The 11,336-nt window shown below is 51.2% G+C and overlaps 1 non-coding gene across 1 annotated transcript; it reads left to right on the forward strand.

The window, feature by feature from the left end:
* The first annotated feature begins 9,817 nt into the window (after positions 1-9,817).
* trnak-cuu (transfer RNA lysine (anticodon CUU)) lies at positions 9,818-9,890 on the forward strand. The gene has a single exon. It is a non-coding gene; the product is annotated as a tRNA-Lys (tRNA).
* Positions 9,891-11,336: the final 1,446 nt, after the last annotated feature.

Raw genomic sequence — 11,336 nt, forward strand, 5'->3', positions numbered from 1 at the left:
TTCCAGTTTTGATCTGTATGGGTTTGTAAATAGGGTCCAATTCTATAAATTTGTTGATTTGAAGTATGGATGGAGAATCATGCCTCCAGGAATTCCCATGCATGTGTGTGTTTGGCGTGGGCTACTGTGGCCACTTAGCCTCAGTTAAATTGACGGCCTTCATTGTCTGAATGCACAGATATTAAGGAGAATTCATTGTGCCATTTTGCTGCTAGCTGATGTTCACATATTCTGATGGCTAATTTCCTTTCTGTCTGTCCAATGCCATGTTTTGTGGTAGTTGTGGCATGGTATTACGTTTTCGAATAGACAACAAGACTGGATGTAAATTTGCTCACCGAGCTGGAAGGTTCATTTTCACACGTTTCGTCGCTTTTTTTGAATTTAAAAAAATATACTTTATTCATAAGATGCACAAAATAAAACATATTTATACACCTACCCAGTCATGCAAGCCGCTCCGGATTACCTAGGGGGTACGTACACCAACTAAAGGAAAAAAACAAAACAAAGAAGACAAAAAAAGCAAAGAAAATACCCCGGCAGTCGTCTCCCCGCACAGTCCGCATTGGCCCCCTGACCAGTTGGGGAAGGCGCCAGCTGGGCCCAGTTACCAGATAGGGTCCAAGATAATAAAATGTGAGGCTGGATGAACACAGCAGGCCGAGCAGCATCTCAGGAACACAAAAGCTGACATTTCGGGCCTAGACCCTAGAAGGGTCTAGGCCCGAAACGTCAGCTTTTGTGTTCCTGAGATGCTGCTCGGCCTGCTGTGTTCATCCAGCCTCACATTTTATTATCTTGGATTCTCCAGCATCTGCAGTTCCCATTATCTCTGATACCAGATAGGGCCCTTTTTTTTCTATTCTGGACAAGGGGTTTCATACGGTGGTCTTTCCCCACCGCACCTTGGCGGCGGCTGCCCCAAGCTTTAGCGCGTCCCTCAGCACGTAGTCCTGGACCTTGGAGTGCGCCACTTTGCAAAACGCGGTCGGGGTCAGTTCTTTCAGCTGGCAGACCAGAAAGTTGTGGGCAGACCAAACAGCGTCTTTCACCGCATTGATGGTCCTCCAGGCGCGGTTGATGTTGGTCTCGGTGTGCCTCACGGGAAACAGCCTGTAGAGCACGGAGTCACGCGTCACGGAGCTGCTCGGGACAAACCTTGTCAAATATCACTGCATCCACCTCCAGACCTCCTGTGCAGAGGCACACTCCAGAAGGAGGTGATCAACAGTCTCGTCAACCCCGCAGCCACCTCGAGGGCAGCTTGCGGTGGCGCAGAGATTCCGGGCATGCATAAAGGATCTCCCTGGCAGAACCCCTCTCACTGCCAGCCAAGCAATGTCCTTATGTTTGTTTGAAAGTTCTGGCGATGAGGCATTCTGCCAAACGACTTCGGCCGTCTGCATGTGGAACCACACGACGGGATCCACCCTCTCCTTTTCCCGAAGGGTTTCGAGGTTACTATGTGCTGACCACTGCCTGACGGCCTTGTGGTCAAAGGTGTTTCCCTTCAAAAATTTCTCCACGAAGGACAGGTGGTACGGGACGGTCCAACTACTTGGAGCGTTCTGCGACAACAAGGCCAAGCCCATCCTTCGCAACACCGAGTACAGGTAGAACCTCAGTAAGCAGTGACACTTGGTGTTTGCGTACTGAGGATCTACGCACAGCTTGATGCAGCCGCACACACAGGTAGCCATCAGGGTGAGGGTGGCATTTGGTACGCCCTTTCTCCCATTTTCTAGGACTTTGCACATGGTGTCCCTGTGGACCCGGTCAATCCTCGACCCCCAAATGAAGTGAAAGATGGCCTGGGTGACCGCAGCGGTGCAGGTCCAGGGAATAGGCCAGGCCTGCGCCACATACAACAGTACCGAAAGCCCCTTGCACCTGACAACCAGGTTCTTACCCGTGATGGAGAGGGACCGGAGCGTCCACCTGCCCAGCTTCTGCTTCAGTTTGGTGATACGCTCCTCCCAAGTCTTAGTGCACGCCCCAGCTCCACCGAACCAAACACTGAGCACCTTCAGGTAGTCTGTCCTGACGGTGAGGGGGATGAAGTTCCCAAAGAACATGGCCTCGCTCTTACCCCTATTGACTTGGGCATCCAAAGCCAGTTCAAACTGGCCACAGATGTCCAACAGCCTACTCACCGACCGATCGGTGCAGAAGCCGGCAACATCGTCCATGTACAGGGAGGTCCTGACCTGAAGGCCTCCGCTGCCTGGGATAGTCACGAACTTCAGGCTCACGTCCTTCTTGATGGATGCGGCGATGGGCTCCACACAGCACACAAACAAGGCAGGAGAGAGGGGGCAGCCCTGCCTGACTCCAGATCTGACGGGAAAACTGTCCGATTCCCACCCGTTCATCGAGACTGCGCTAACAATGTTGGTGTAGAGCAGCCGGATCCCGTTGTGGATGCCCTCCCCGAACCCCAATTTGGCGAGGACGTCCCTCATGTAAGCATGAGAGACCCCGTCAAAGGCCTTCTCCTTGTCCAGGTTGACGAGGCAGGTGTCCACCTGCCTGTCCTGCACGTAGGCGATCGTATCCCTGATGAGCACGAGGCTCCCAGCGAGCTTCCTGCCTGGCACAGCACAGGTTTGGTCAGGGGCAATCAGCGACTCCAGGACAGACCTGCCCTGGTTGGCTATGACCTTGGCCATGATTTTGTCGTCCACATTCAATAGTGAAATGGGACGCCAATTCTTAATTTCTTCTCTCTCCCCCTTCCCCTTGTAAATGAGGGTGATGATGCCTTTCCTCATGGACTTGCACATTTCCCCTGCCCGAAGCACTCTGTCATACACCTCCATCAGGTCCTGACCGACCAGGTCCCACAGAGCGGAATACAGCTCAACCGGTAAGCCTTCGCTCCTGGGAGTCTTATTCCTCTCAACGGACTTGAGTGCTCTGGTCAGCTCGTTCAGGGATATTGGCCGGCCCAGCCACTCCCTCATGCCATCGTCTAAGACCTCCGTGATAGACGACAGGAACGACTCGGAGGCCATGCTGTCCGTGGGCTTCGTGTTGTTCAGTCCGGCAAAGAAGAATCTGCTGATCCTCAAAATGTGGGGCCGAGACGACATCACCGAGCCGTCGTCCTCCTTCAGCCGGCTAAGCACAGAGCTCTCTTTGTGCACCTTCTGAAAGAAGAAACGCGAACACATCTCAGCCTGCTCCACGGAGTGGACCCTGGACCGCAAGATAATCTTGGAGGCCTCTGCGGCGAAGAGCGAGGCTTGCTGGCCCCTCACCTCGCGGAGGTCCTCTGTGAAATCGACCCCCATTGACTGCAGGAGGAGCAGGTTCTGCATCCTTTTCTGGAGTCATGACAGATTTCCCCACCTCTCTCTCGCCTTCCGAACGCCCTTGAGGACAAAGAACCTCTTGATGTTCTCCTTCACCGTCTCCCACCAGTCGCCCAGAGATTCGGAGGGGTTTCACGGTTCTCCAACCAGCGTACTCCCTCTTAAGCTCCTTGAAGTTCTCTGTGGTCAACAGAGTCGTGTTGAGGTTCCACGACCCCTTGCCGGCCTGCTGGTCGTCCTGTAAGTGACAGTCGGCCAGCAGGAGGCAGTGGTCAGAGAAGAACACCGGCTCGACGCCGGTGGACCTGACTGAGAACGCCCGCGACACAAACAGGATGTCTATCCTTGAGCTGATAGACCCGTCTGGCCGCGACCAGGTGCATCTCCACTGCACTCCGTCTGCACGGGTGCTGAAGACATTGATCAACTTGGCGTCCTTCACCGTGCCCACCAGGAATCTGGATGTGACGTCTGGTTGACTTCCCCCCCACCTACTGTCCCCAGGCCGGATGTTCCATCTGCATCGATGATGCAGTTGAAGTCTCCGCCTAGGATGACCGGCCTGGACGTAGCCAGCAGGGGTGGAAGCCGCTGCAGGACGGCCAACCGCTCACTCCGCTGGGGTGTACACCTTGATCAGCCTCAGGGGAGCGTTCCTGTAGGTGACATCAGCCACTAGGAGGCACCCCCGCCACCACCTCCTGAACTTGAGAGATGATGAGTTTGCGCCCCCGCAGCAGAATAGCCAGGCCCAAGGAGCAACAGTCGCTTCCCCCCCACCCCCCCCGACCAGATCAAAGGCCCACAGGTCCAGGCACCCGACCACTTCCTGTACCTGCTGAGCTGCGGTATCCCGTACTCCTGCAGAAACAGGAGGTCTGCCTTGACGGTGGTCAGGGAGGCCGACGTGGACACACATCTTGCGGTGGACTTGACCCTGCGCACATTAATGCTCGCAACTCGTACCTGCAGTGACCGCAGTACCCTCCCCGATTCCAAGGTCCAGCCCCTCCATCTGTCCCTTCATGCCCATTGCCCGGGCTAACTGCTGGACGCTCTCCGGGTTCAGGAAACCGTCCGTGCTGCCTTCCGGGTGGCATCCCCCCGTCGGGGGTATGGAGTCAGGAGAGTCCAGCTCTGGGTCAGGCTGGGGACACACTGCTTCCTGCTTCCCGCCTGAAGGTTCGGGGGGGCCTCCAGGGCCAAAGCAGTGCGTGGCTGGGTGTCGGTGGGAGTCTCAGGGCGCCTCCCATCACCTGGAAGCGGTGTGCTGCTTTCCTTCTCCCTTGAGATCTTTAGCTTCTGCTTTGGGCGGGTCCCCTCCGAATCTTCCCCCCCCTGTAGCTGCCTCTTCCTGCCTGATGGTTGCGGTGCCGGGGCCCACCGGCACACCTTCCTCCTCACTTTCCGGACCGTCGTCCACTCCCTTGGGTCACCTGTCGCCTCCTCCATCGACTCTGGGTTGTCCGGGGGGAGCAGAGCCTGCAGAGGCGCTTTGCTGGCCTCGGGTCCATCCTGTGGGGCTGGGCCCGCCTGCACGACCTGGCTGTCCTGCAGACTAGCGGGGTCCTTGCAGGGGCCTGGTGCCTTCCCCTCCTCTGGGGGGGCTCGCCCCGCATTGCCTCTGCTGGCGACCTGGGCATAGGTGTTCCCCTGATGCGGGCATGCCCTATAGATGTGGCCCGCTTCCCCGCAAAGGTTGCAGCTTTTTTCTTGTGGGCAATCGTTTGCCAAGTGTCCCTCCTCCCTGCAGATGGTGGCTTTGCAGTCGGCCGCCACGTGACCTGACCTACCAAAGGCCTGGCACACTTTAGGTTGCCCTGCGTAGGTCAGGTAGCCTTTGCTCCCACCGATCGCGACGCTGGATGGTGGGTGTATGATGTTCCCGTCCACGTCCTTCCTCAGCGTCACCTTGACCTGCCTCTTACTGGTCCAGATCCCGAAGGGTCCATGATGTTGGTTCTTTCCCCTTCCACCTTCACATACCTTCCGAGGAAGGTCAGGACATCAACTGCTGGCACATGCGGGTTGTATATGTGTACAGTCACCATACGGCTCCTCTGCACTGACATCACGAACAGCGGGACAGTGGTCAGTACTGTGAGGGGGCCCTTACCTCCTTTCTGCTTGAAAAACTCCAGGAAGCGCTCGCAAAGCTTGGCACTCCTGAAGGTTACATCATATAAACCTCCTCCAGGGAAATACTGCAGGCAGTAAATGTCCGCAGCAGTGAACCCACAACAGTCCAACAGGACCCTCTTCATGAAGAAGTTGCAGTCGACAGGTGCACCTTCATCCACCTTCTTCACGGAAACATGGATGGTGTTCTGGACCCCCTGACCCAGGGCACGAGCACTCATCGCAGCCATCGTTGCAGGTTGGCTGCTCCCCTGACCCAGCGCTAGGCTGAATCCAGCATTAAGATCCACCGGTTGCAAGGGTGCACAGCCAACCCGACGTCTTCTTTCCACCTCCAACACGGTCACACTGTCCTCCTCCCGGTCCACAAAAGAATGGGTCTTTATTTTTACCGGATGTAAGCTGGTTCACTGAGCTGGAAGGTTTGTTCCCAGACGTTTTGTCGCCATTCTAGTTAACATGATCAGTGGGCCTCGGGTGAAGCCCCCGTGTCATGTCCCGCTTTCTATTTATATGTTCAGGCTTCCTTGGGTTGGTGATGTCATTTCCTGTGTTTTTTCTCAGGGGATGGTAGACTGATTTTGGAGCCAATGTGTTTGATGGAATTTATTCCGGTTGGAATGCCATGCTTCTAGGAGTTCTCGTGCATGTCTCTGTTGGGCTTGTCTTGGGATGGATGTGTTGTCCCAATCAAAGTGGTGTCCTTCCTCATCTGTATGTAAGGATACGAGTGATAGTGGGTCATGTCGTTTTGTGGCAAGTTGATGTTCATGTATCCTGGTGGCTGGCTTTCTGCCTGTTTGTCCAATGTGGTGTTTGTCACAGTTCTTGCAAGAAAAAACCTGGCCAAAGAAACACTGACTGCAGTATTATGAGAAGAACAGAAGACACATACACCAGACACCACCAACCTCATCAGCAAGGACAACATCAGCAAGCTAGTGGACCTATGCCTCACCACCCACTTCACTTTCAATAACAAAACCTACAGACAAACCAACGGTACACCCATGGGATCTCCGATATCAGGGTTCTTAGCAGAGGCAGTAATGCAGAGACTCGAACAAACAGCTCTGCCAATCAGCCAACCCAAACTTTGGGTCTGCTACGTGGATGACACCTTTGTCATCACTAAACGAAACAAATCAGAGGAAACCTTCAAGACCATCAATAATACCCTTACTGGCATAGCATTCACAAAAGAGGAGGAAAACAACAGCAAACTGCCATTCCTAGATGTCACAGTAGAGCGAACAGCCAATGGGGAACTTCAAACCAGCGTCTACAGGAAAACAACACACACGGACCAAATACTGAAATACAGGAGCAACCATCCCAACACCCACAAACGAAGCTGCATTAGAACATTATTCCAACGAGCCACTGCACACTGTGCAGCACAGAGGAACTACGAAGAGCAGAAGAAAATCACCTATACAGCGTATTCAAAAAGAACGGGTACCCAATGAACACCGTCCGCCGATTTCTCAGCAACAAACCCAAACAAACAGACAAAACAGGCTCAGAAACCATAACCACGCTCCCCTACATTAAAGACATTTCTGAAATGACTGCCAGACTACTCGGACCTCTTGGCATCAGGGTAGCCCACAAACCCACCAACACACTAAAACAGCAACTAATGAACTTAAAAGACCCTAGACAGACAACGAGCAAAACGAATGTCATTTACAAAATACCTTGCAAGAACTGTGACAAGCACTACATTGGACAAATGGGCAAAACGCGAGCCACCAGGATACATGCTGCAAAAAGAAAATCGGAGATGGCAAAACCGATCTGCAGCGAAAGTGATCACACATGAAAACGCAAAAGCAGATCACTAAGCAAAGACACAATCTTTTCGGTCGCGTTCCCTGGTGGACTAGTGGTTAGCATTTGGCACTTTCGCCGCTGCGGCCTGAGACCAATTTCCCCGTAAGGGAATGGAAGCTCTGTAGTACTACTCTATGTTGGTGATAGCGCTTCTGACTGATTTTTCAGGAGCTGACACCCGATCTGTTTTGTCCCAAAAGTTATCATTTAAGATAAAAAATCTGACAATCTGACACAAAAACAGTAACCCAAAGAGAAACTCAGCAAGCATGGTAATATCTGCAGAGGGAAACATTTCGGATCCACTGACCATTCGTCACTGCCAGGTTAACTGTGTTTCTATCGTAATATGCTGGGAGACATTGTTAACTTTATCTTTTGAATCATTTATTTATCAAAATCACACTTGCTCCTTAGCTTACCAGCATTAACTTTTGAACTTTAAAGGGACTTGAACAGCACTAATGCTCCTTCTGTTGCCCTGAGGTAATGCGATCCTCTGTTTTTTTTTTCTTTTCTGTCAGCAGCCATGTGAAGTGGAGAATTGGTCCTTCCAGTGTCTACCCCAGTAAGCTTCTACTTATCTCTCTTTGTCTCTGTGTATCCACCTGGCCGTCTTTCACATTATCTAACAGTCCATCTGTATATACCCCTCATTTCCTGTTTATGCTCTGTGTAAAGTCTGACATTCGGAGACACTCTGAGAATGGGATGTTTTGTACTGGACTTACATTCCTCAGATAATGTGTCTTTTGTTATGGCTGAGGTAAGGAGACATTTCTTGTCTCAAAAGATTATGAATCTCCAGAATTTAAATTGGAATTCCTAATCCACCAGGAAAAAAAAAACAATGTCACAATTATAGGATTATAGCGATTGTCTTTACTGTTGGTGTAAAATGTTTGATTGATGACACCAGAGAATGAGAGGGATTGGCTTGTGGTCTCTGTGCTAAGACCACCACATTCCTGGTAAGGGTGCAGTTTATCCTGCCTCACCTCGTTACTCCTGCCAAACTGTGAATGAAGGGATGAGAATACAAGTAAAGGTGAAGCAGAAGTGCTTGTGGAAGAGCAGAAAGGAACTTTATGATGAATCCAGCAGTAAAAGAGACCCTGAAGCAGACTCGTGATGTCAAATGTGTTTTCTTTGCCAGTAAAACTCACTCACCGTCACTGCTTCAATTCAATGGTCCCTGCTTTGTGAGGCGGTATCTTTGCTGGTTGTTCACACTGTGAATGTTACCATTGTTGCTCATGTTCATGCTAACTCCACAACTCTAATGCATGTAAGCATCACACATAAACTGGAGATTGGAGCTGAAAACCGAGAGACCTCCAGCTGTGCAACAAGACTGGCTCCCTGCATTAGGAGCTTCGGCAAAGCTTCATGCCAATAGCTTCGGTTTTGCAAATAGCCAGTGCATTCAGTTATTGAGAGAAAGATTGGCGTTTCAAGGCTACCCAAGAGCCCAGCTTCTTTTATTTTGCTACCCTGTGATGTTGCCGGTGATACAGAAAATCGTCAATCGGGATTATGCCTTCAGGAGATAGCTTCGAAACTTTGTCAGCTCCACTGTTTTCTAGTCAGACCTCCAGACATCCAGGTTTCAAAGCAGTTATTCTCAACATTGTGATCCGACAATAAACCAACTATGTACCTGCATTTAGTTAATTGAAGTTTATGAAGAGATTGGAATCAAACAAACCCATCAACGATTGTGTCTTCCCCAGCTCCACGCTCAGTGAGACAGGGACAAGCAGCAGGATTTTGTCATCACACTGTCCATGGCCACTGCATCTTCAATCAGCTGCTTGCTGCACATCCCTGGCAGGCAAGATCCTACAACCAGGGCCAATCTTCTCCATCCACCAAGCACAAGATCAAGAAAAAAACAGGAAGATTTCTCCCGCTCAGTAAATCCCAGAGCACCATTGACACAATCTCCGCGTGAGTGGAATTTTCTCTTAGCTCCACTTGGGAAAACTTAACTGACACTCCGTATGAACGTCTCTTCTCCTGTGAAAAATGACATTTCACAAGGTATGCAGCAGATTCTTCTTGATCTTTGAATAGTTTTTAACTGAAGTGTGAAAATCCAGCCCCCAAATGCGAAGCTACAGAAGTTGCTGATGTACTGATCAAACAAAGTGCTGAAAGTATTAAGTGAGACTGGGCAGACAGACACACATCTCACACAATCTGTAACAGAAATCACTGGGTTTATTGCAGCAGATTCACCATCCCAGAGTGACTGACAGTCACATGGGCAGCTAAAGGATGAGGGCACCGACATTAAAATATGAGTTTTGAATGTTAAATGAAAATGGGTTATTATGGTCTGAAGGAGTGACAGCTGAAAAGTGGAAGATGTAAATGATATTATTTGTGATTGAGCAGAATAAACTGGGAACTTGTGATTTTCGAGGTGGATCATCTTTGGCACATTGAAATGAGGTTGCAGGGGCTTTGGTGTGAAAAGGGAAAATAAGGATTTTAGATAAATAACAAGACAACCAAGTCAAGCCTGGCTGGCTCAGTTGGTAGAGCGTGAGACTCTTAATCTCAGCATCGTGGGTTCGAGCCCCACGCTGGGCGTCGTAGCTTCTTACTGCTTTGCTTTCTGTGATGAAGCATAGCTTTCCAACGTTATCAGTGAAACGAGCAGCTGCAGCTATGCTGAAAACATGACTGCACTTCTGCTGCTTTGAAAATCCTGGTTTCCAGTTTTGCAGTGAAATTTGATTCCACTTCACTGGAAATCGCAGAGATCGTTTTGGACGTGCAGCCGCTTGTGTAATAAATGACAGGACTTGCAAAGGCACTAACGCAACTCCAACCCTGCACCAATAAGATTGTTCAGAGTCACAAACTGAGAATGGTCACGTCCTGGGCAGCTCCATGTTAAATGGAGCTGAAACAGAACGAACTAACTCTGGGGATACCACGGAAAACATCGATGACGTCTACTTGAACTCAATGGCTATCCTCCTCGCCCATTTTCTTGGCTGCTCGATAGTGCCCTGCTACAATATTAATTTCACACCAAATGCTGATAGTTCTTCAATCAAAACAAATACCAACAGAAAGCTTCGGTCCCTCTCCATTGTGGGTAAGAACCTGGTTGTCAGGTGCAAGGGGCTTTTGGTACTGTTGTATGTGGCGCAGACCTGGCCTATTCCCTGGACCTGCGCCGCTGCGGTCACCGGTCCATCTTCCACTTCATTTGGGGATCGAGAATGGACCGGGTCCGCAGGGACACCATGTACAAAGACCTGGAAAATGGGGGAAAGGATGTACCGAACGCCACCCTCGCCCTGATGGCTATCTTTGTGTGTGGCTGCATCAAGCTCTGGGTAAATCCTCAGTACGCAAACACCAAGTGTCCTTACTTACTGAGGTTCTACCTGTCCCCGGTGTTGCGAAGGATGGGCCTGGCCTTGTTGCCGTGGAACGCTCTGAGTAATTGGACCGTCGCATACCACCTGTCCTTCGTGGAGAAGTTTATGAAAGGAGACACCTTTTGACCACAAGGCTGTCAGGTAGTGGTCAGCACGTAGGATCCTCGAGACCCTTCGGGAAAAGGAGAGGGTGGATCCTGTCGTGTGGTTCCCCTCGAAGACTCCCAAAATCGTTTGGCAGAATGCCTCATCGCCAGAACTTTCAAACAAGCACAAGGACATTACTTGGCTGGCAGTGAGAGGGGCTCTTCCAGTGAGATCCTTTGTGCACACCTGGAATCTCTGCGCCACCCCATGCTGCCCTTGAGGCGGATGTTGGGGTGATGAGACTGTCAATCACCTCCTTCTCCCTGCTCTACGGGCTGTTCCTGGGATGCACACCTAGACCAAAATCAGCTGCGCCTGGAGGACCATCAATGCGGTGAAAGATGCTCTTTGGTCTGCCCGCAACTTGCTGGTCTGCCAGCTGAAAGAACTGACCCCGACCGAGTGTTGCAGACTGGCCCACTCCAAGGTCCAGGACTACGTGCTGATAACGCGCTAAAGCTTGGGGCAGCCGCCGCCAAGGCGCGTTGGGGAAAGA

The sequence above is a fragment of the Stegostoma tigrinum genome, unplaced genomic scaffold (genome assembly GCF_030684315.1).
Source record: "Stegostoma tigrinum isolate sSteTig4 unplaced genomic scaffold, sSteTig4.hap1 scaffold_70, whole genome shotgun sequence".
NCBI classification, from domain to species: Eukaryota; Metazoa; Chordata; class Chondrichthyes; order Orectolobiformes; family Stegostomatidae; genus Stegostoma; species Stegostoma tigrinum.